General features: G+C 38.0%; 1 long non-coding RNA gene across 1 annotated transcript; it reads left to right on the forward strand.

Annotated features, from left to right (window-relative positions):
- LOC147653949 (uncharacterized) lies at nt 1-4,516 on the forward strand. The gene is made up of 4 exons (XR_015284103.1): nt 1-547; nt 1,164-1,381; nt 2,269-2,408; nt 4,188-4,516. It is a non-coding gene; the product is annotated as an uncharacterized LOC147653949 (long non-coding RNA).
- The last annotated feature ends 1,195 nt before the right edge of the window (nt 4,517-5,711 follow it).

Consider the following 5,711-nt stretch of genomic DNA (forward strand, 5'->3'; position numbering starts at 1 on the left):
AAATCAAAATGTAGAAATAAAAACAAACAAACAAACAAAAAACCCCCCAGGAATTATGTACAGATAAAAGTTAATGTTCTTGCAAATTATAATGAATAGTTCAGAGAATATAAATATTCATTAGTTGTATAGTAGCTAATTCATGCTTCAAATTCCTTAACTTTGATGCTTGGTCTTCTAGCTTCCATAAAAAAATATGGCATCGGACTGCAAAATTTACTCTTTTAGCTATACAACTGCATTAAAGGGACACATTAAAAATGAGCTAACTTTCTACTGTTTTCATAACAACTGCATTTTACCAGCTTTTTTTTCTGCTGTCTTTTTTTTTTTTTATCAAATGAGCTAATCTAATTAGTGCTCCATAAGATGATGAACGGGCCAGTTCTCATAGGCTCATTCTGTACTTTAGCCTTATGTTAGCAGAGGCAAGGGAACTGCTGGTCGTAAAGGACATCTTATCACATCTTTCTTTTTGTACTGCACAGTGGATATTTCCAAAAATAGGCTTATGTGAAATTGCTGCATTAATTGGATTAGAAAAGAGGTAAATTGCTCTAAATACTGATATTTGATAATTTTGCCTCTGCATCCTAGTTGGAGGAAAATTTAGTGATGTACTCCAGGCTCTAGTTTTCATATGTGGTGAAGATACTAAAACCAAGGACCAACAGTGGAACTACAGGAAGACCCTGAGACTGTTGCTACAATGGGTTTCAATGCTGTTAATCCTGCAAAAACCTGAGCTCTTACATCATGCAGAAGAACTAAAACAAAGGAAGATAATATAAAGTTTGAAGTGGGAGGTGCCATATGTCTATAGGAAGTACAGAAGGATAGTTTTTATTAAAGCATGCTGTCAAATATATGTTCTACTAAGGCAAATACATAGTTAGTGATGAAAATATATCCCATCTTTAGGGTTTTCTGTTTCAGTTTTGTGATGGCATGCTGAATTACTGTGCAACACTCTCAGATAGGAATTGAGAATTCAGTGCCAATTATTATACCAATTTTTATAAAGCAATCTAGTAATTTACTCTAGGTAATTGGATGCCCTCAGGAACTGTACATATGTCTATGAATATCAAAGGGTTTTATGTATTATCTCTATGAAACCTCTTGTGAAAATGTAATGCCTATGACATTTTTTTTTTTTACAGATATGGAGGTGGGCCTAGAGCAGCTAAATTGCAGACCAATAGCCATGTAGCAAGTGCTCAGCAGAGCAGAGCTAAAGCACAGCTTTCTCTGAGGTCCAAAGGTATTGTTTTCCTTGGCCACTGCCTTTCTCAGGAATCAGTAACTACATTCCTGTTGCCTTCAGAGAGCACAGGACTGAATAAACTGGTAATAATTGGCAGAAGCAGGATTCCACAGGGTAAGTAGATCTAGCCTCACACAGATTCCAAAGGATGATGTTTTTACCACTACCATCCTGATCCTGGCCATGCAGTTTCTGCTTGTTGTGCAAGGGGTCTGGTTTTTATTGGATCCTTTCTTGAGTCCTCTGAGCTCATTAATATGGCAGAAAACATACCCAGACAAAATAAAAGCGGATTGTTCTCTGCCAAGAAGCTGAATTGACTCACTTGATGTAATGAGTGCCAGAGCTGGTGGAAAAGCAGAGCTTACCACAGCAAGGAGCATGGGAAAGGTTAAGAATAAGTAGGAGATGATGTGGAGGAGACTGGAGAAAGCATGAAATATTCAGCAGCTGCAACCTCTTAGATTGCATCAGCTGCTGACAGACCTTCAACCTCCATATCATCAAATCAAATGTTAGCCATCTATTAGGAAATTCTGGAGATGTTAATGGCTGCATTATTATCATGAAGACTAGACTGTACTGTCTGCTTTTGAGAACAACTTCAATACATCTTTCAATTTTACATCACAAAACAAGTGTATTTCTCATAAAACTGAGAGGAGAGCTCAACTACACTGAGGTCTTCTGGAGATTCTTTATGCTCCACTTATACCAGAAGGCAAATGGTGTTAGTTACCTGCAGGTGGAGTTCTGGGGGATTCATAGATAGTGTACAGACAGCCACTGAGAGAGATGTGTTTGCTTGACCCTAGGAAGAGAAAACCTAGGGGACATCTCACTGCTGTCTACAGCTTTACCTAGTGGGAGAGTACAGAGGAGATGGATCTCTTGGAATGTCAGTGAGCATCTTTTTTTTGTGTGTAAATCACCCATTTTTGTATGCTTTTGTTATTAATGCTGTTTTACTGTTCATTTTCTTACCTCATTGCTGTTTCCAGTAAATCTCAACCTGTAATCTCTGCCTTTTGTCTCTCTTGCTGGAGTGGAGGAGAGGAGTGTCTTGTGGTTTTCAAGTGGGAATGCTAAACTGAGGAATAGTATTCCTAGCCCATGACAGCTGGAAAATACACCTCACCAGGTACATTGAAATGAACATCAGTCTTGCTGAACTTCATAAAAGATGGCTTGCTGTGTTTGTATTGAGAATTGGATTGGATCTGAAATGAATCTGGGAGGTATTGCATATATTTTTTCTATGGTTGCCAAAGCAGAACCTCAAAGCTGTGGTCATGGAGAAAGAAACAGCCCTGCTCTAGAAAGAAGAAACTCTCAGATGTAATCCACTAAAATAAACTCCCAGCAAAACACAGACAGGAAGATAACTAAGCTATCAGTGAAACTGCCCAAGAGAAAAAGGCTCTTCAGTAGTGGAGGATAACTGAGTTTGTGAGGTAAACTAAAAAATATATTGAGGAATGCGTGAGAAAGCTATGATATATCTAGTAGGTATCATTAAGGCAAAAAGCCCAGTCACTCAAAGAGAAAGTGGATGTGTGGACTGATCTTCAAAGACTGAATTTAACATTTTGATGATTTATTTTTCGCTTTCTGAGCATCCACTGAGACCACATATTTTAAGCAATACTTAGGAAAGCTGACCTAAAGAATACACTTTCCTGGTGCACTGGTAGAGGAGCATGACACACAAAAATGTTTGTCTGAAACAGTGACCAGTTCAGCTCTTCCTGCTCCAGTCCTGGAAGGTGAAGATGAACTGCTGGCCATACTGTCCTGATTCAGCACAGACACCAGGCCTGTGTCAGTCCTGGAAACCCAGGGCAATGTTGGGGTTAACACCTGCCTCTGTCAGACCCGGCTGGTTTACAGCCAAACCTGCTGGGCAGGATGCTGGAGCAGAGGTGAAGATAAGGGATGTCTTTCCCTGGGATGACCATAAGTTAACACTTCAGTGGGAGCATTGCAGGTAAGCTGAGTGGTCAGGTTTGCATTCTGGATTCTAAAGCACGGACACTTGTGCAGCAGGAGGTATTTGTTACGGGCTTATATTTGCAACCTGAAGATGGCTCCACCTTTGCTATCACTTATGGCTACTTCAACAGGTTATTATGGAGTTCTATACATGGTCAAATTATGTTGGATTTATACACTGTCTGAATGGTTTCCCTACAGCAGATTCCTGTTTTTCTTTAATATACCTCAAAACACAGCTTCCTGCTCAGATTTCCTGAGATGAGTTCCTGATAACTGCAGTGCACTGCAGTTGTGCTATCCCCCTATATTCCAGGGCCTTTGACATTTTAATCTACCTATCAGTGGTTTGTAACAGAATGTATGCCAATCTTCATATTGCAGCTCCTTGTTATCAACTTCTAATTGCAATAATGCTCTCGGTCCATTATCAGAAGAGCTTACTCATAGCATTTGGTTCTTTCTGTGTTACAGTGCTCTGCTGCAAGAACAGAAGCTCCTTAGGGGCAGAGTTAGAGTGGGGTGGAAACTGTTCCAGCTGCCTTATTTCTGAGTCATCCCTGTCAGCACATTAACTTTTAGAAGCAGCATTGATTCTTCTATGCAGTTTAATAAGATTCTAATGACTACAAAAGAATGATTTGTCCATATATACTCCTTATTGAGGATATTAAGGCAAAAGATAATAGGGGCATAGATAAAACCATAAGGCAGCACATTCAGGTGATGAACATCAGTGTAGCACTGGTCAAATTAATCTATTTATTGCAGAAGTAGAAAAATTACCTTTCTGACAACATAAGCTTTCTGTTATTCCAAGATAAATTTATACCTGGCTGTTCATTCTGTATGAAATTATATTTTGGTATAATAATACAAAGAAATTAAATTACTAACTTTAGCCTCTTTTATACATTTGTTTCTACAGGGAGCCAGCCTGAGGCAACACACTGCTCAGTGTTTCATATGCTATGTATGTAGTTTATTCTTTCTGTTCTATGGAGAAATAATTATCGAGCTAACAAGCAAGACACTGTACAGTGAGTGCACCACAGCTAAATGCTTCAAAAATACTTTAGGAAAATTCTTGCTCCCCCTGCAGTCAAAGGAAGCTTTTGCAGTGAATTTAAGAAGCATCTGACTCCTGTGGATGCCCTAAAATGGGCTTGATATGTGTGTTTGCTTTACTTTGTCACTGATTACTTAAGAAAGAAACAAGATTAAAATTTTAACATAAAAATGAGATTCTTTCTGTTATCTTTGCTTACTGTTTTGTTTGCTGTACTTTTGTAAACAATATGAAAACATGGTGAACAGAAGAGACCTACATCCATGGTGTATTTTGACCAGGCTTCTCAGTCGAGCATGTGAGTCCGCTAAAACAAAAGAGAACTGAGGGTATTAGAGATTTTGGAGTCCTATGAAACATGGAGAAATACAGTTCTCTTTATTCACAATAAATGCATGATGTAAACTTTGAAAATGGCATGTACACTAAATAATCATAATTAATATACATAGATATAATACATATGATTGAGTAAATGTCTTCATATATATATATGTAATAAAAACAGAGATAAAGTTTTATATAATACAGTAATTCCAGATATTACATTAAAATAACATCACAATGTATATCAAATAGAATAAAGTAGTAAGTGACTTTCTAATAGTTCAATGCTATTATTTTTGTAAAATAATTTAAGTTGGGAGGGAACTTAGAAAGTTCCCCATTGCCCTCTTCTAAGGTTGAAAACACCATCTGTTTTTTGCCTAGACATTCAGTTATGCTATGTCTTAAGTTATCAGAAGACACAACATCCAAATAAAAGATTTTTTCCATAAATTCTTCAAAAAGACTGATTCCTATTTTCTTTTTGCCTCTTCCTTTTTAAAATTTTGTAATAATTAGAAGCCTGTATAAAACACAGAGCTCTTCTGTGGTTGAAATGCTGTTTTCCTTACACACATCAGCAGAAGGTTTAACTTTTTTGTAATTTTGACAAGTGGGGCAGTGTATGTAAAACAAGTGGTCCCAGCTAACAAAGCACATTTCTCTTGGGATCCTTGTGGGCAGGAAAGGGAGGATTTAAGAATGGCACACTATCTTTTGGCTATGCAAAAAGCCCTCTCAGGTAAACTTTAAACAATCAGCCTCCCAAGGAAATCTGATACGTAATCACTCACTGAGGAAGAGGCTGTTGTGGAAGAAAGGTGAGAAGATACTTTCCTTGCATGTGGTGTGGCCTTCTACACGTAGAGCAGCAGGTGAGTGGATGCTGTACTTATTTTACAGTTGCTCTGCCCCTCATTTGTTGGTTCAGGTTCCCAGGCTGTCTTGATTATAGGGAATTTCACCAGTTGTGGAAAGTTCATTTTGCATTTTTATGAACAATGCTCAGTTCATTTACTTCAGAAGGCAAAAAATGAAGGACTGGGCTGTGTTCTG

Source organism: Cyanistes caeruleus, chromosome 3 (genome assembly GCF_971803275.1).
Source record: "Cyanistes caeruleus chromosome 3, bCyaCae1.hap1.1, whole genome shotgun sequence".
Classification (NCBI taxonomy): Eukaryota; Metazoa; Chordata; class Aves; order Passeriformes; family Paridae; genus Cyanistes; species Cyanistes caeruleus.